General features: G+C 51.5%; 1 protein-coding gene across 3 annotated transcripts in view; it reads left to right on the top strand.

The window, feature by feature from the left end:
- Nucleotides 1-4,568: 4,568 nt before the first annotated feature.
- Nucleotides 4,569-19,883, top strand: part of LOC143152206 (uncharacterized) — an 89,370-nt gene continuing 74,055 nt past the window's right edge. For all 3 annotated transcript variants that reach the window (XM_076322054.1, XM_076322055.1, XM_076322056.1), the window contains exon 1: nucleotides 4,569-5,211. The gene's annotated coding sequence lies outside the window, so the exon portion shown is untranslated. The remainder of the gene's footprint in view (nucleotides 5,212-19,883) is intronic.

Raw genomic sequence — 19,883 nt, forward strand, 5'->3', positions numbered from 1 at the left:
TTCCCTAAGTTTCGCCAAGTTTTCGCGAGACGAACTTTCCAAGTAATTATTATAATTATCGCGGCGAGCAACTTTAAGCACCTCTCCTGTTTCGATAAACCTTGCTTGGTTGTTTAACGCTGATATACCACCGGGCCGAGTTACGTTAATTAACCGAACCATCGGTTAAATAATTTAGAGTCGAAAAGCAATGGAGTTTTGGCTCGGTTGGAAACGGAACGCGGCGAAATTGTACCGGTGGAGTTTTTACCAGGAGACTTTCGAGAACCGGTCCGTAGAAAATGTGTTCGGATCAACGGTGTCGGGTGTTTCCGACGAAGGGTAGATTCTGTCCGGTGGTATCGGTGATCTCGTAGTCTCCGGGGATGTAAGGGATTTCTACCGGAACCTCTCGAGAACCTACGGATTACGTTCTACGTGTCGGAGGAGCTTTTGTTTCGGGTTTCGAGGTTCCTTTCGAGTCTCGCGCGGAAGATGGGACCGTTTCGCGCAGCTGCCCGCCGCGATTAATTCGCTCTTTTCGGACGCGAATGTAGGATAGTTTTACGCGATTATGTAAATTTTCGATGCCACCTTGGTAAAAGTTCGAGCTCGCGAAACACGCTCCGCGTCTAGGAACGCGAAATTGGACACGTACCAGCCGAGTGAAACTTTGTAGGTTTTTGGCCCGTCCAGCGGTTACCCGGGGCTCGTGGAAACCCGCGCGCGCTTCATCGGAAGTTGAGAATTTATTCCAACGGTTACGTTCTACCGATCGAGCAATTTCTAACGCGATAATTCGCGGCAACGCTCGATACGAAATCGAGTATCGATTCTCTTTCGATCGCCAGAGCGATTCACGCGCGAGGCTGCTGCGAACATTTCGTCGGGACTCGGAGTAAATATAGTAGTTTCCAGTTTTCCTCTCAAAGAAGAGATTCCCCTCGTAATTTCGGATGGCGTAAACCGGTTCGTTCGAAAAAGACAATTTCGAGACGCTCCACGGTCACCGAGCTTCTTTCGGCCGAAGAACGAGCTCGGATTCTTTGCGAAAGTTTCGAGCCGGCAAACAGTGCGAATTAATTACCATTCGTTGCTCTTTCACCGTCCTGGAACGCTACTGCTCTCGCGCAGCCAAGCCTCCGTAAAGCATAACCGGGTACATATTAAATAATGAAGGCTGACGGACCAAAGAAACGACACGGCTTTGTACGGTACGCTATTAAAAAGTCTTATTAAATTCTAGATACAAAGGAGCCACCAAGAGTGTGCGGAAGCTTAACTTTTTCGAACACCGCGGAGTTGCGAGGAAGCTACATTTTCGATTGTCCTCGGGCGATGCGTAACAACGATATAAATTCTTCTTCTTCTCCGGTTTTTCGCCGTTTACGATACGCAACGTACGTCGTACTCTTATTAATTATACTTTTAACTGGTTTCGTTTCGAACGGTCGATGGCCGAGTCCGTTCTCCAACCGGAGGGAGACGCGTACTCGAATCGACTTCGATTCACAATTTTCCAAGAAATCGAGAGAACGAACGCCGGAACTCGAATTCGAGTAACGGCGAAATTCTTCGTACACGCGTAAAAGGTGTTCGGTTCGCTTGGTCGGTACGCGTTACGGAATTCCTCTGTATCGTACTCCATCCTGCTACGGTCGTACAATCGACGTACTAGTAAGACGAGTCAAAGGGTTCATTTCCAAAAACGAATCGAGACGCGCGGCTTCCCCAGCAGCTATGGTATTCGGCGATCCTTTGTGCAACTTCCACGAGCAAATGGGCTGCCGCGGGAGTTCGAAGCTCGTGGAATTCACCCGACGAATGGCGTGCATTAATTGTCCATTGTTTTCCAGTCGTTCCGGAATGTCTTACACCGCGTTCTGTCGTCGTGCCCGTTTATCGATACGCGCGTGTATACGCGAGCTCGAAAAATGGAAGTACCGAGGGCTCGGCGGGTGCTTTCGTTCCGATGCCCGGATCGTGGTAGCAATACCTCGTAGTTCGGGGCGCGTGCGCGCGCGCGCGCTCGCGCGCGCCAGCGCCTGCGTCCGAGATCTCTCTACGCCCGTTATTTTCACGACCCGGACCCTCGTCGCGTAATCGAGCGACGAGACTCTACCGGCCTGGAAAACTTCTATGGACCGGGAACCGGGAAGCTGGAAGACGGAGGACAAAGGAGGTCCAACGTCGATAGCCACACGTATGATGCGTACGTGGAAATTGGAAATGCTTCGCATAGTTGCCGCGGGAGATTCGCTCCGGCTAGTTCGCGAACGATACGCTTCGACCGCGGTTTCGGCAGATATTTGTTTGCCGCTGAGCCAAGCGAATTTCGGGATCTGGTTCCCAACCCATATTATTAGTTTTACGCCGACGGTGTATCGGGTTCCGAGCGCTCCGGATACGAGCGGTTTCATTTTGTCTCCGTTTAAACACGGAAACGGCAACGTTTCGAGACTAGAAACAACCGCGGGCGTACGTAATTTCACGGTATCGATGGATCGTTATCCCGCGGTGGTACGCGCGTTCTCTCGCGTATGCACAATGGCCACGAAAGACGAAAGACGCCCTCTCTACGCTGGGAACGGAAACGTGGTGCGTCTCGCGGGTCGAGCTTCGCTCTGCCGGAAGACCAATTCCGCTTCGGAAACTTCTACGAATACGGTGTACGGCAAACGGTTGGACTCCGGAGTCGCGTACGTAACCCGGAATGAAATTTTTTCCGGGGTTGGAGTCAAAATACCTTGCCGCGAAGTATTTCTCGCGGAGAAGTTTACGGAAGGAGGAAAGCTGGAAAGATAACGCGCCACGGGACGTGAAACTTTTTACGAGCCAAGGGACCGGCTTTCGTCCCTCTTTTAAATTTTAAACGACTATGTTCATCGAACGTCGAACACCACGGACGAGCGGAACGAATTAATACTTCGATCGGATACTCCGCGAACTCGTACTATATGTATTACGTCATCGCTTCGTTTCGGTGCGTGTTAATTTAATAGCCACAAGTGTATTCCGAGCGATTCCGATACTCCACAGGTTGATACTACTGTCGCAGCAATATTGGTTTACTCCACCGGCAGAGTGGCTGCGCTCGAGGTGGTATATCGACCTACGTACGATCGGCGATAGCGCGTGGTTTTCCTTAACGCTTTCGCAGGACCTCGCAAAGGAAACTTTACCCTTGCCACGTGCCGCCGATAACGGCCTACAGAGCCGTGCATACGGCAACTACGGCGCAACGATTACCCGGTACCGAGACTCGAAAGTCCCCAGACCGTTTCCGGGAAATTCTTGGATCAATTTCTTTCAACGCGCCTTCCTCTCTCGAATATGGAATTGAACTTTCGAGACGTGAACCTAGCTGCGAATAGAACCCCGAATACGTACTTTCCATTTGACGTTTTTCTTCGAGTATCGGGCCGATGCAATTTTCGTCCAAGCGGGAGGACAACGCGAAAACGGGAAGCAACGTTTTCCTTACCTTGGAAAAACGAGAGAAGTCGCGCAACAACGGACAATAGAGCCGAGATTAAAGAAGAATACACAGGGACTGTATTTAAAGCGGGAACCGCAACCCTCGATGGTACCAGCTGTTCTTCGAGCCGTGACCAAACTCGACTTTCGAGCGTGTTATCGAGACATCTTATTCATTTTCGCGACGACTACGATCTTTAACTTACTCTCGTAACCTCTCGATCTTCTTTTTAGTAACGGATCGACGAGTAAAGTACGCTCGATTCGGGATCAACGAGCAGCGATAATATATCCATGATCGGCGCGTTAACAGGTTACGAGAAGCTTTTCCCTCCAAGCCCCTAATTACCGTCGAAACGTGTTCTCAGGGTTTCGTGATCCGAGATTCGAGATTCAAGATCCGAGATCCGAGATCCGGATCGGGTTGTGGCGCGTCGTTGGAGGATCGCGCGATCGCAACCGCGTAACAGCTCGAATTCGAACGCAGGTTGCGTTGTTCGAAAGAAAGCTTGGAACGTTTCTAGGAAGCTCGAGGTTAGACGGCTCTCTCGCATCGGTGGCACATATATCGAAGGGGTAGGCGTGGCACTCGCCGCTGGCCCGTTGGATGCTTGGCTTGCGCGTGCACAGAGAGAAACGGAGACAGCGGTTGCACACGCGTGCGATACTACGAAAACGACAGAGTGCCACCGTGTGTCGCGAACAAGGACGCAATTCTCACGGCGACGGGGGATAGATCGTACGAGAGAAACGCGGTTGCAATGGAGATAGACCAAGGCGAAGGAAGGAGAACAAGAACGAGAAAGAAAGAGAGAGAGAGAGAACGGTAAATTCGGTGGAGGAACCGAGAAGGTCGGAGGACAACGAAGATAGCCGTCCGGAGGAAGACAGAAACCGAGAACGACGGGGTAGACGAAGGGGTGACTGAGAAAAGATTTGGTTGCTCGGTGCTGGGAGAGAGACGGAGCGAACGCGAGCATCGCGTTGCGTCGCGTCGCGTCGCGTCGCGTCGTGTCGCGTCGCGTCGGAGGGGTGAATTCGTAGCGGAAAAGAGAGGGGGTAATACCGAGCGAGTCGGAACGGTGGCTTCAGTCACCGCCCGATCCTCGGCGCGCACGGTCATCGAGTGAATGTTGTTTCTCGGTCTCCTCGCGGAGGAGAATTAGGCGATTAAGAAGCTCGCGTAGTGGCCCATGCCGCGGCTATCGACTGCTCGCTACGAAAACTCGAACGGCAGCTACCGAAACTCGAGAATTTTTCCTCGATGCGTTTGGCGATATTTCGGTTACCGGAAGTTCGATAAAAGTGGTGCAACGATCGGTCGATATCTTGCGTCGAGACGTTAAGACAGATTTAGCGAAACGGTGTTTGTTTTTACGAAATTCGAAATACATCGAGGATCCACGGATTCGCGACGAACGTTCCGAGTGACTGTTACGGAAACGATGTAACTTAAACTCGACCTACGCCGTCAATAATAGTGTATCGATGTATCGATAAAAGTGATCGATACACAGAGTCGATCGACGTTTCGGAATCGAGAACTTGGACTCGCGCGCGAGAAATAGAGGTGCGTCGTTGGTGCGCGAACTAGATATTTTTCGTTTCACCTGCACCGAAACGCAGCTACGCGGAACTTGTTTTTCCACCGATATGCTGTGAGAACGAGCTTTCCAGTTTCGCCTTCTTTCACGGATTCGGCCGAATGAAATGCAGAGGTACCCGCACCGTTGCCGGGCATTTAAACGGATTTAGGTAAGTCCGATTCGAGGTTACATTATACAAGCGGCGTTAATTCTGGATAACTAATGTTGGCGAAAGTTACGAGCGAAATTCTCCGGTACCCGTGTAATAACCGCTGGCTCGCATCGCGTCGTGTCGCGTCGACGATTTGTAAATACTCGGTGCGTTGCAAAATAACCGCCCGATCGAAACTTTTATTCGCATCGAACGCGGATCTCGTTAAAGTCCAAGTTACAAGTACCAAAGTGCGTTGGTATCGAAGTAATTTTAGGCTCGCATCGTGAACAAACTACTCTGTATACCCATGATGGTATACTCGGAATCAACGGTGTCTCGGTCATCGATTCGCTAACCGTCTCGTTACCTCGATAACGAGGTATTTTTATCTTCGAGTTGGGTCCGAAACGCAACGGGAACTCGAAGGTACTTGCGTTTCGAAATCTCGACTAGCAAAGGCCCTGAAACGAAAGTCTCGAAACGGTCTCGATCGACCGGATCTTCTCGTTCGTTGCGCAAATATCGATCGCAATTTATGCTCGTAAGATTATTTACACGGTTATCTCTCGGTCGGAAGTAATCGCCGTTCAGGCGTTACAACGGTAGATGTAATTCCCCGATGTACCGTAATGGAAACTCTTGTCTTCCCTAATAGCGATTCCTATAAAACTGAAAATTCCGTTATTGCTCATCGAGCGTAACAGACTCCCGTTACCCATCGTTTCTCTTCCTTAAGGATTGTCGGAAGTTTCCGTTACCGCGTCGCTACGATGTTTAATTTTCTAACAAGGCGTCGAACGAAACGGGTGAGAAGGAGGTATGGGAAAGCCGAAAGTACGAGGACAAGGGAGCGCAGCGTATGCGAAACCGGGGACCAAGTCGAAGGAGAGAAACGCTATTTCGCTAATGGAAAGTCAGATCCGCGAATCGGCGATGCGCTCGTGTTCGTTTTAAGATCGTTTCCGGGGCTTTTCGATCCGGGTCAACCAGCACCTTCCGTCTTGGATCGATATCGAGCGTTACCGATATTTGCGGCGTCACCGCAAAACGATAACAGCCGGTAAGGAGAGCTCTCCTCTTTGTTCGTAACGGCGGGCCGCTCGCGATTTTTTTTTACGATAAACGTACTTTTCGTTGGTTCTGGCAAATGCGAGGAGCCGCGGTTACCAGATGCTACCCTCTTTGCATAATTTTCGCGCAACGAGCGCGCGTTTTCCGTTCACGGAGGCTCTTTTCGTTTACTCGAAATATCGAGCGTGGTTCGAGAATCTTAATAAACGCATCGGTCGCGAATACGAACACGCGGAACGCGCGTTGTTGATTTTTCTCTTCGCGTAGATACTGCCGACGGAGGTAACTCGATCGAAAACCGTTCGACCCTTTTCACCGGGAGAGCAACGATTACGGATCGACAAAGTTGGCGAAAAAATCCTCGGCTCGAAGTAAATGCTTTCCGGATTCGAATGTCAACGGTCCGCGACCGCACACCTACCGCGGCGAGGGGAGGTTATCGCGTATGGCCGCAGAGAGCCGTGCGGTCGATGGCAAATACCCTGTCGACGATTTACGCTACGATTTAAGTCTCGTATCGTCCCGAGGACGAGGAAAAATCGCTCGACGGGGAACCTCGAGCGAGAACAATGCCAAGTCCGAATCTTGGAAAGATCCGAAAATCGGCGAAACTAGCCTCGCGTGCACAGAATTAAGTTGCGTCGCGAGTAAACGTAATAAAAAGTTTCGTCGATACCTCGTCATTGCACGAAAAAGTTCGCTTCGAGTTCCGAATCGAAAGCTTTCGTCCGCGTTTCGTTTTTCTTTCTCTTCGCGTTGCTCCGAGCCGCGAGAAACCGAGGCTTCTCGGGAGTTTTCCCGGCGACTTTTACCCGATTAATTGGATTCGGAGTAAATCAAGGTGCCGCAAAAGTGCTTTGCGAATTAACGACATCGGGCTATATCTTAACCGGCAAACGCGCAACCGAAGCTCTCGGCCTCCGTTCCGGCGAGCTGCCGCGTCGTAAACCGATATCGAACCGATATTTACAGGGAGTCCCTTGATCGGTGATCGCACAGACTGTACCGTGGCATCGAGACTCCCGGATATTCCGACCATTTTCCTACCAAGAGCCACTATTTTGACATTATTCCCAACAGTTTTTTCCTGCGCCCTTTGTGCGCGCATATCGTTTCTTCGTCCATTCCGCAACAATTTCCTCGAGTATTGTTCGACGTTAAGAAGCGGGTCGATTCGCGTACGTTTAGCGGCACCGTTGCGAATCTTTTGTAACGGAGAGATCGATCGATCGATTCGAAGCAGCGCATTCGACAAAATAACGTATAAAATGAAAGAAACGCGTCCGATCGTAAACTCGCCGAAGCACGTACGGTATTGTTCGCCATATTTAGAACTGGCTGTAAGTTCGCAGATTTCTGGCGACTCGAAACACGCATCACGTACCAGGGACATATTTCGCTGAAACGTTCTTCTCGAATACACGAGCGGTAGGGAAGGTAGGGGGAGTTTTTACGATCGGCCCGAGTAACTATGACAAACGTATCCACGGTCCTGGATTCCGAGCTTCCATTATTGTTTCGATATTTGTGGCGCGCGCGGGCACACGCACACCAGAAACGTCGATTCTCCGCTGTTCGATCATCGAAACCGTTCTCGATCCTCCTTCAAAGTGTCTTCCGTAGAAAAATAAATAATTCGAACGGGAAGCTCTCGGTAGAGCCGAGAGGAAAAGAGTCTCGAAGGAAACACAGAATATAGTAGTCGGCGAAGCCGAGTGTCGTCGTACGAAATCGTAGAAACCGAGCGGTTTCGGAACAAACGGATCATTCTCGACTCGTTCGTCGCGTTCTCGGCTCTCCGAGAGCCGGAATAAACCCGCGTATAATGCTTGTCCGTGCTCGTTGTTATAAATTATTTAAGTTTCATCGAGTCGGATTAAAACGGTGAAATTAGTCCGCTGTACTTCTACGCGAGTGGTTCGAGAGGGGGATAGAGGCTGTCGCGCTTCTTGGAAAGTTTCCTCGATAATCGGATCAAAAGCTCGTTAACTATTGAAAACTCCTAACGCGCCGATAATGTCTCGCGTTTCGATCATCTTTTTCTCTCCGTTCGATTTTTTCCTCTCTCTTTTACTCGCAGCCAGGGGAAGGCCGAGATTCCAACTTCTCCGTCGGGGCTACTGTAATTAAGGGTAACCGAACTCGCAAGTTTCCGGTGGGTCTTTGTCGAGAATAAAGCGTCTGCGGCGAGTACGGCGTATTCGAAATCGGGCTCTGGCGATGCGCGTTCGTCGAAATCGTATATAGTAGTCCTCGTGCCTCGGTTCGAACGATTTCGCTAAAGCGTAGCAACGTTGTCCGTTAAGGTTTCGATAGTATTCGAGTTTAACGGTCCCGTTGAAAATTTCGAGCATCGCGATCCCAATTCGACGTTTCGTGGAAAACCTAGAATCCGATTTGCCCCTTGAGAATGTTTCGACAGGACTGTTGTTACGCGTCGAGGTATTGGGACACGAACGAGGTTTCTTTAGCAAGGAGCGCCGAGCGTCGAGCGCGGTGCAGGTACATAGGGGACACACAAGAGGTAGGTAATACTTTGACGCCGTGCTCGCTCACCGGTTCTCTGTTCGGTGGAAAGAGCACGTGTCCGAAGGTTTGCGCAAGGATGCGACGGATAGAGCAGAAGAGGAGCCAGCAACTTCGAATCGGAGTTTCGAGCTTTCTCGGCCACCGGCGAACGAGATGAAAATGCCGAGTAAAACTCGATTGAAATTCGGCATCTTAAAAAAAGAGTAGTTCATCGTTCCAGGCACTCGCAAACCAGCGATCGATTTTGTACGTTAAATTTTCTTTCGCGTTTCGTAAATAGATCGAATGCAACCTAACGCAACGGCTACTTTCCTTTCGGAGAATCGTTTCCGCGTCCGATGATCCGTATCGATATTCTCTACGAGCTCGTTCGCGAGCAGATCGTCGCCTATCCCTGGCGGAGTAATCTCGCGCGTACACCGGGGGATCGACGAAATAGAATTTTGCGGTGGTGCGAAATGACTCGACGCGCATCGCCGCTGATCGGTTTCGACGGGAAACAATCGCGGTTGGTTCGTTTGGACGCGCATAGTTGTCGGAAAGGCGTTGTCGAACATTCGTATCATCGGCAATAATTCGCAACGTCGCGAGTTACGCGCGACTCCGCGCTCGATAGGATCACGCATCGCGGTTCAGCGACGTAAAACTCGCGAGAATATAATTTTACCGAGTGTCCTCGACCATTATCGAGCATTAATTACCCACCCCTGTAATTTCGTCGTACACGCGCGAGTAATACAGGCACCCAGCGCGCTCCTATTATTGTTCCATTAACGATCCCGAAGCTGACGCAACACACGGACGGAATCAATGGGCGATTTTAATCCGTTGTACGCGCATACTTTGGAATATTTATCGTCACCTCTGCCGCGATAACGCGGCGGATTTGTAAACCGTTGCCCGACTCGCGCGGCCCGGCTCTCGCGCTTCGACGGAATTTCATAACGGCAGATTGCCGGAGGGCTACTTCTCTGGAATTCTCATAACGACCGCTCCCTCCGCATTGCGCGTGGAATTTTCAGGCGACGCGTTTTTCCGTACGGCCGTGTTTTTTCCCGGTGATAGAGTTTAGTCGCGATTCCGAATCCCCGGCCTTCTCCCCGGCGAGTTGGCTAGCTTCGGACGGAGCGCTCCACGAATACGTTGCAACGATCGAATTGCCAAGTAAACTCCGCGTCTTTGCTCGTCACCGGCTATAAATACGACCGAGGTAACTTTTCGATAACGTTTCCGAACTTTCACTTCGCGAGGTTTAAAGGTAGTCGCGAAAGGACGATGGAGAGCTTTCCGCGATGCAACTGTCGGCCAGTCTGGAACGGTCCAGAACGTTCCAGAGTCCCAAAGTCCCGTATCGGAGAATCGATCGCGTTCGCAGGATGCGACTCGAGGTAGCCCTGCTCTTGCGATCGGAACCAGAAACAACGTTCTCGACTCGGCACGTTCGATTCGACGTGGACAAACATCTTGTCGAAAATATCGCGCGCCACCGATAGGTTATCTCCGTCCGCGAGTACACGTGTGTGCATTCGAACGATAGAGAACGCAAACCTGCAAACCGCGTGCTCCTCTTTTCGAGCGGCGCAACGATTTCGAACGATGGTTATTTTCCGCCTCTACGAGTACGAGGTTGACCCGTTCCGTGCTCGCGGTGCCGCTCGAACTCGCAAACCTCGTTATTAAGAATACGAGTATATGCGCGCGCGTTTCGTCAAAGTTAAGATTTGTATTCGAACGAACCGTACGAACGGTAGTTCGGATCCCTTCCAAGATTTCAACGTTGATTCGCGAAAATTTGTACCGCGGATGCGTTCGAATCGAAGCTCTCTCCAACGGGAATCGTATTTTCGAATTTACCCTGCTCCGTATTTGCGGTCGCAAAGGGACCCGAGATCCGTAATTAGTTCATCGACTATCGTTACCTCCGTACGGTTCGCAAAAGTCTTATCGCGCGCGTAGCTCAGAAGCCAGGGAACAAAGTCGGCGAGAACGCGATTCGTTCGACGAAAAAATGGTAAAAATTGCTCGCAAACGCGTTTATGCGTCATTGTTGCAACGCCCGATGTTCGATGGTTCGAATATTCCGAAGATATCGTTGCGAGCGATTTCGAAGCATACGAATTAGCAACGCGAACGATAACCCGCGAAATACGAGCGGATCGTTTCGTCGGCCGTTAAACGCGTTGAATATCCGAGTCGATGTATCGAAATATTTGAGTCGCGAACGATACTCGAATTACCGAATTATAGACGCTCGTTCGCTCGCTCGTCTCGACGAGCTGATTCGTTTCCACGAATCGTCCCTACCGTCGAAACGTCGAAACGTCGAAACGTCGAAACGTCGAAACGTCGAAACATCGAAAGGTCGAAACGAATGCGCGGTGTCTACGACGCTCGAAGCCAGTTTATCCGTCGTAAGGTTGTTCGCGGTTATCCTTCTTCGCGGAAACAAGGTAATATTTCGGTTCTCCGGCTAGCTGCGGCGCAACCAGACCAAAACGCTGCGGGAAAGCCAGTCGTCCGGGTCACGCTCGGGATTTATCGCCGCGTACTTCTTACCAACGAACTGCACATTTTGAGCGCGTGTGCGCTATCATTTCCCGTGTTCTTATAAAGCCGGGAGAAACTTCTTGGCCGGTATTTATAAGGGCTCGGCTCGGCTCGGCTCGGCTCGGTTGTTCGAAGAACGCGGAAAGAATGTCCGGGCTTCGAGAAGCGTGTACGTAACCGTGGCGAGGTTTATAGGGTCGCGGGATATTATTCCCGAGTTTGTTCACCCTTCTCTGGACACGGGTTGCTCGATACGAAACGGTTATCCCGTAATCGAGAGACAGTTTCCATCGCGGAAGGTAGTTTACGCCGGGACTATCGAACCTGCGTCCGTTAACTTTGATGCAACGAACGGAACGCGATCCAAGGCGACCTCTCGAGTTCGAAGGAACGTCGAATGCGAAACTAATCGCGCCAACGCTTATTTACCGGACGAAGAAAGAAAATAGCGCGCGTATTCGCTCCTTCGAATACGGCTCGTAGCGAAAATTTGTCACCGAGTCGAGGAATTCCTGACAAAGTAGACGATCGTCCAGTCCGCGGTATTCCGGCACGTTCGACGCATAAACTCCTCGATAAAGTTCTAAATAACCGAGCGGCTCGCGGCGAGTCAACGCGCGCCTCTCTCGGCGAATTCGTGGAACGTTGAACTCGCAACGATCGATGGACAAATTTCTGCGCGACCTACGTTCGCGCGTACATTTTTCGACAAAGGACGACGAATCTGGGAGCGGTTCCGAGGCGGCGCAAAATTCGCCTCTCCTAATTTCCAACAGGTTTTTCCTACGCGAACGTCGAATTCGATTCAAGCGGGACTCGAGGGAGGAGAGATTTAACGCCCTTTGAAGGGAATCGAGTCGAAAAAGCGACACGAACCGGTTGAATTGACGGTGCAAAGAGAGACCAGACCGATAGTCTCGACACTCGGCGGTACCTCGAAGCTCGTTCCGCGGTCCGATAATAATTCGCTCCGCGTACTTAGTTTTCGTGGCTGCAAACGGTAGCGCGGATTACTTCTTCAACCGCTCCCGGCCACATGGTTCTCGGAATACCCGCACATGTGGCGGTTTAAGCTTCTCCGGTACTTAGACCTTCGTTTTACAGTTTCCGTCACCGCCTTTACTCCTCGGTCGGTGCACCCTCGAGTACTCTAAGGCCGCGAGGAGCCCGGGAAACTTTGCTCCTTAACCGCGGTGAGACTTTTCTTTCCGAGCGGCCTCCTTTCGTCCGAGTCTGGAAAGCGCGTCTTCGGGATTACGTTTCCGAGGAACACGGTCGTCTCGTTTCCCGGCTCTCTCCGATTCGCGGATTCGGTATCGAGCCGTTACGAAATCGGCAGGTTCGGAGCGGTCCGCGCGCCGATCGAGAACGATACGGTACCCGCTTACGCGAGCGGTGTACGATCGAGGGTCGCCGTTACCGACGTTACTCGAGAAATTAACGGCCGAACGATGTTCCGTCGGCGTTCGATTTACTCGGAAATTGCGAACGTAGTTTACACGGTACGAACCGTGTTCGTTTTTGCGCGCAGCGTAGTCCCAAACTCGCATCAGCCCCTTTTGCGAACGAAACGTAGGCAAATGAAAAATACCGAGAGCGTACATCGACGTTGTTCGTCCAAGAGACGAGACCGAAGATACACAAGAGGGGCCGTAGGAACGAAAAAGGTCGAACGGCAGCGAGCCAGATTAGAGAGACGGACGCGAAATTTAATGGCAGACGGTGAGAAATTAAAAATGCCCGGTGGGTTTGCGCGTAAATAATCTTGGGGAATGTTTTGTACGCCGCGAGAGTGATTTCCGCGATGTTTCGGTTCCCGGGGAAGAAAAAAGAAAAGCAGCTCGGTCCGTGTCTGTCGGAGAATGGAGATTGCCAGGTTCGTTTCGCGCGATGGAACCCAGCCCGTTCGCTCGTCGCGCGTGCGTTCCAATCGTCGAAGTAACCGCTCCGGTGAGCGATTCGCTCGGTAGCCATTGCGCGCGATCACGGTGCCCCTATCCGACGTACTTTGAATACCGTTCGAACGAAAGAAACACCGAACCGGACCGCACTTCGCAACTTCGATAAAGCGATCAGGTATCGACGCCGCGTGGGCTTCGCCGAGTCACGGTTCAATTTCGAAACTCGGCCACCGAATCGTTCTCTACGCGCGACGCGAGCGCGTCCTACGCGGAAATCTGGCAAACAAAACGATACGACCCGGTTTGCGAAACGTTTAACGAGACCTCCTTCTGGTTGCTTTGGCTGCGCTACTTTTAAAAATGTTTACCCAGTGTTACGTTTCCAGTTTGCGGACAACGACTCTTTCAGCTTGTTTGCCGAGCTAAGACGGCGTTGTTGCGTCGACTCGGCGCAAGCTTGTTCGGACAAGTTCGCTCCAAGTTCGAATATTATCGTACGAAAGGGTTTGCAAACTTTGGAGATTCGGTCGATACTTGGAACCTTTTAAAAGTCGAAACGCAAGAAGGAGGCTGGCTTTCTTATTTCGCGATCGACGTGCACCGGGAGAGCTTTCGATTCCCGTTCGGATCGCTACACCGATTTGCCTACAACCCGGTTAAACGATTCAATCGAATTAGAGTGGATCGATTTATTTTTATCGTCGATTATCACCGCGGTGTGCAATTTCCACTACACGGTTCTGCATTTACCCGGACATTGTGCGTACAAGTTCGTTCGACGCACGCTCGATGCAGCGTTTCCACGTGCATAAATTGTTCTACCCAGGAAATTGTTGCTTTTTTTTTCTTCGGCCTACCTTCGCCTTCCTGTCGTCCGTCCGAAGCAAATCTCCTCGAAGAACCGTATACGCTCGATGGAAATTTAGAACGTTGGGGATCAAAGGGCGAAGCGTTACCGTTCGGATCGAAAATATATAGTACTATACCAACGCCGAGGTATCGCGATCGATGAGCTTTCGATCGAGGCGAAAATCTCGGCGTAATTGCGTAATTGCGAGCGACGAGCACCGGTTCGAAAAAAAGGTGGTTATCGAATACGTGGTTGTCGTCTTGGCTCCGAGACGGGAAACTGTTTATAAGTTTGGTTGCACGGGTGCACGGTAATCGAGGAAACGGTTGGTTCGGGCCACCGATAGAAACGTTTTCGAAGCTCTCGATAGAATCGATCGCGAAGAAGGTTCGCGCGGGTCGCGAGCGGAATATTTAACGTCCGAATTATTTCAATATATTCGTATCTCCGCGACGAGGTTCGTCTATTCGGGCGCGTATATCGTTTCCGGCGAGCAGAGAGGATTCGATAACTCCGTTCGAGCGCGAACTCAGGATTTTCCGCGAACTCTCGGGCAGCGAGAGCAGTACCGAGAGCAGCACCGAGCGAGCGAGTTCTGGCGGCGTATTATCTCGGTTGTATTAATGCAAGCCGATTTCAAACTCCAGCGCGCGTCAACTCCTGATCCGCAGTTGCCTCGTCGCGATTTAGGTGTAGCAAGTTCGGCCTCGCGGCGGTACAACGTCGTCCCGATAAGACTAATGCGAGTTGAGTCACGTAGCCTCGCGACGCGTTCGGATATCTCGACGAGCGTCCTCTCGTAATCGTGCTCGGTAACTCGGACCGCCTCCGCGTATCGTTCGCGGCCCGAAAATTACTTACGACCGACCTCGATTGTTCGAAAACGGTACGGTACGGTGTCTCGTTCTTCTTCCTCCTCGCTTTCCGTGGCTCAATTTTATTTCGTTGCGACGAAAGTCGCAGAGAAGTTTTCCAACGACCGATCGAACGCGATTCGTTCGTACGCCAACGCGATCTTGTTCAAAGTTCTCGAAACGAGGTTGCGCTCCGACGAATCGCGTCTCCTCGACCGAGAACGATTTCCGCAGCATCGTTTAAATAGTTTCCCAATCGCGATCGTCTCGTTGCACCTCGGGTCGGAGAAACTCGCGAATACACCGGCCGATCGTCCCGGGACAGCTGTATTTCTCCCTCGAACGTCCAGAGCCCGGCGAGCGTACGCGTACGAATTCTTTGCGTCGAAAGTAAATATCGAAAAATGGCTCGTTCGTATCGTCGCGTCTCGTACCACGCCGAAGAAAGAAAGCGGATATTTCGCGCCCTCGAATCGAACGAATTACCGGTACTTCGCGGAGCCGGAGAAAATTTCAATATTTACGGCGTTTACGTTCTCGGTGAGAAAACTCGAATTCGCGAGCAGATCCGTGAACGCGCGCTTCGCGATCGCAGCAAGCGGATTCGCGAATGGCACGCGCGAGCAACGTATCGAGAATCTCGAGGAAGCGCGGGCCGGGCGTCCGCTCTCGATCGCTCTCGATCGCTCTCGATCGTTGGAATTCATTTCGAATGGAAATTAGATACCGGTTGTCCGGGCCGCGGACCATTGACGGCCGGCTTTTCGACGGTTCCTGGTTCCCCGTAAACAACCAGAGTCGAACAGACCGCGCGCACCGAACGTTCCACTACTGTTACCGACAGCTTCCGCCCTTCGTATACATAATTAGATATTAATTCCAGCGTCGAATAATCTTTGTAGCTTCGGGCGTTTCGATATCCGCGTACCCGTGTCGGATGACAATTTGCATGAAATAAATCGTGTTTATGGAAACGACGTTCGAATATCGTACATTCGTTAACGCGATAACGTCGATCCGAGCGTTCACCGTTGAATCAACGAATTAGACATTAGCGGGCGTCTACGCGCGCGGATACCCCGATCGATTGGCCACGGATTTCTCCTCGGCAATATGGAATTAAAAAGCCGATCGATAAATGGAAGAAATGGGTTAGGTCGGTATCGTTCACGAGAGAAATCCGAGCGTTCGACGCTCGTTTTCAAGCGTATTCGGTGTAAAATCACCACCGACCGATTCCGCTGCCAAGCTCGAACCTCCCGCTTTGAGGTCAAATTTCTGACCGTACAACCGTATTCGTACTTGTCCGACCGTACACACGCATGCCTACTTGCCCGACCGTACATCCATAACTGTCCGACTGTACACTCGCGTTACTCGAACTCAAGTAGAATTGCCCCTGCCTACGACCAGGCAAGCAGTACGATCCCCGTCCCTGGTCGGACAAGTAGCGTTGCCCCGGTCTATGGTCGGACCAGTAGTCTGCGCTACTATAATGGCTATAACATCGTTAAAAATTATCGCATTTCAATGCTCTCGCGTTCGTTTTAAAGGCAAATGGTCGCGCTATCCGACAATCTGACCAATAATTTGCCAACTCTTATTTCAATAACGCTTTTCACGCGAACGGACGTTCGTATCGTGGTACGCGCGAGGCTCGTCTTCCTGTTGTCCGGTTAAGCGGTATCGGCGACTCGAGGTCCACCGAGCGGGGCCGGGTTCTCGCCATCGACTCGAGAACACAGAGGCGTAATTGGAAAGTTGCCCGGTGTTCGATGAAAGAGCGAACGTCTTTCCCGTCCTTTGATCGAGGCTTCGGGAGCGTCCGACCCGAAACGGGTTTTATCTACTTGGTCCTTTTTAGAGCGGGGCGCAGTGTCGGACGACGGCCCGGTGCCCGTTCGTAATTACAATCGCGTCTCGCGGCGAGTCGGAACGAGATTCGGTTCGTCGACGCGTCGAGGGGTTGCCGTTCCTTTTAATCTTTGCGGCAACGAAATTCTTCGATAAATCCCTGTCCCTTTGTATCGCTTTTTCCTTTAATTTTTCTTTATTCGGGTTCTGCGGCGGACGGAGAAAAATAAGACCGGTCTTCGAACGTGTACTCTTTGCACTCTTGGTTACCCTTCGATTCGTCGTTTATTCGTTCGGGAGCAACGGGAACGCAATTTGTTACTTTTCCTTTTTGCTTTTCGAGGGGAGAGACGTATTTCGAACGGAGAATACAAGAGGAGGGTAAATAAATAGCGTGGCTCGGAACGAAAACAGAGTACCGTCCACGTTTCCTTTGTTCGAAGCGACGCGAGGCGACGCGACGCGAGGCGACGTGTCGCGACGATGCTCGATTTTCGATGCTCGACCGCGCGATTAAGCTCACGGCGGCGAACAATGAAACGACTGCCGGATCCAGGAGGACTCGGCGTCGCGTCGCGTCGCGTCGCGTCGCGTCGCGTCGCGTCGGCTCGCTCGTTGCGAAAGCGCGCGAGTTACGCGCCACGAAACCCGGTCCGCCACCCTTGGACGCGATCCAATCTCGGGGAATGGTAACGGTTCCCCACGTTTTTTTCGATTCCTCGGTTCCGTCGAGTCGCGACCACCGCGCGAAACCGACTCGAAGAAGAACAAAGATCGATCGCGAAGGCGATCGGTGTCCCGGGGTTGTTCCGTTTCCACGGCCAACTTTTTAATCGGCCGGTTCCACGAGCCGCATTCGCGAAATTTCCCGTACACGGTTTACGCAATTAACGTCCACGATACGGCGAATACACTTTTTCCAGGGACTCGCCCGGCTCAAAGGTTATTAAAAATACTTTGCGCGATAGCGATATTAAAATACGTTGGAAAGGATTGTCGCGATGCGCCGGACGGGCAACGCATTTAACGCGAGAACAAAGCAGACTTTCTTCGTTGTTTCGCGTTCAAGAACCGCGAACCGTTTTCCGCTGTGCTCGCCTACGAATGCCTTAACGTAAAAACGTCGAGCGCGAACCTTCCGAGAATCGCGCCTCGAGCGAACGACAAAGAAACGAAGGAGGGGAGAACGTTCGATCGCGTTCGATCGGTCGAACGTTCAATTTGCGAAATCATTATTCCCAATCGTTCGATGGGACCGATCACCGTAATCGGTGTCGACGAAACGAACGTACAATTCCGAGAACTCGTCTCCGTCGAGCCGAGGCGTGCATTAAATTCGATTTCCATCGAGACGTTGAAAAATGTATCGAATATACCTGGAACGTATCGATCCCCGCCACGTATAGTCGGTTATTTACCGTTCCAACATTTTTCAAAATCAGCTACGCGGTTATCTCGCGAACTTACGTGGAACATTGACGGTAAATCGCGATACGACGTTCGAACTCCGCGATTGAAAAATTTCATCGAGAACAAAGTGGAACGAGATTTCGGATTTCTCGTCGAGGGAAATTTTATACCTGTCTCGATGTCGTAAATTATACAATTGTCCGATAAAAGCGTCGTTCTTGGACGCGATGTAACGCGAACAAAGAGGAGAAAGATCTTTTGTATGGAAAACGATGGATCGCGGGGAAACATTCTCGGCCGATACAGCTCCCGGAATCCTTTTCTCCGAATACGTTTCTCTCGATTCGAAGGAAAAAATCGACTATCGTCGGAGTCGTTTACGCGCGAGTTACGGCCGAGTACGCTATTGCCCGTTCCGAATTTACGACAGCTGCGCGAAAGCAGATTTTTTTGCCCCTCGCTTCTCGATCGTAAGGGAGTTCGTTCCGCGAACGTTCGAGCGCGCGCTACATCCCCGTAGATGCGGCAATTGCCTCTTGGAATCTACGGCAGGAACGGTCATTGCGTTAACGACACCGTAAACAACGATTCAACGACGGCACTGTGTCGCGGTGCGTTTTCTCCGTCGATGCTTCCGATCGGATACTCGGGTTTCGCTCGGACCGTAACCGCCGAACGATCCGTTTCCTCTTCGCGTATCGAAGAAACATTTTTTTCCATCTCGAAAGCGACAAAGTTCCAAAGACTTTCCCCGACGCGGATTTAATCGCGCCGGAAACGAAAATCGCGAGCCAAACGGAAATGTTTATTCCGTGTACGCGCGGTCGAAGTCGAATGTCGTTAGGTGGGCTCTCCGTGCGCGCGCCAATCGTATTTCCATAAACGAAGAATAATGGGGATTCGGAGAAAGCCGAGCGAGCACAAACGGCCAATGAACTACCGGCTTTGCGAAATCATGAAGACGAATGGGAACGGAGCCGAATCGTGTGTCATCGTCGTCGTCGCCGACGCCGACGCAGACGCCGACGTCCCCGCGACCAAGATATTTGAGGATTTTTCCCCAACGTCTTCGAGATTATAAATGAACGCAGGATTTCGGGGTTCGCCGATGACCGGTAAGATCGCCCGTTTCCCGTTGAAAATTACGATCGTTTAACCGCGGCTACGAATAAAAATCAACCGCTCCGAAGTCGGTAGTTTCGAAGTCGGGAACGCGGAATCTCTTCTCGAAGATTCGCGACGACGGGAACGAGTGCTGCTCCACTCTGTTCTTTAACGAGTTTACGGGAGCATAACGTCGGAACGGTAACGGTCATGGCGGACCGTTTCGTGCCATCGTCGATCCTTTCCCCTCTCGGCCCTCTCTCGTTCGCGCGCACCTCCTCCTCCGCTCCCCGAACACACGGCTCCTGGATAGGAAAAACGCGAACCCTTATCTGTGACTACCAAGTAGAAAGGTGAAACTAACGTCGCATGGAAACGACGCGTTACAACGATAAAGGTAGACGTTTCGCGGACGATTTCGTCAAGATTCGACGATAAAGAAGAAAAGGAACGTGAAAATGTTTCCGTCGCTCGAGTCACTCGACGCGGGCCCCGAGAATCCTCGAATTCGTTCAACGGCGATTAAAGACTCGTAGGCAAACGCCCCGGGAAACATCTTCGCTCGCG

Source organism: Ptiloglossa arizonensis, chromosome 10, assembly GCF_051014685.1.
Source record: "Ptiloglossa arizonensis isolate GNS036 chromosome 10, iyPtiAriz1_principal, whole genome shotgun sequence".
Classification (NCBI taxonomy): domain Eukaryota; kingdom Metazoa; phylum Arthropoda; class Insecta; order Hymenoptera; family Colletidae; genus Ptiloglossa; species Ptiloglossa arizonensis.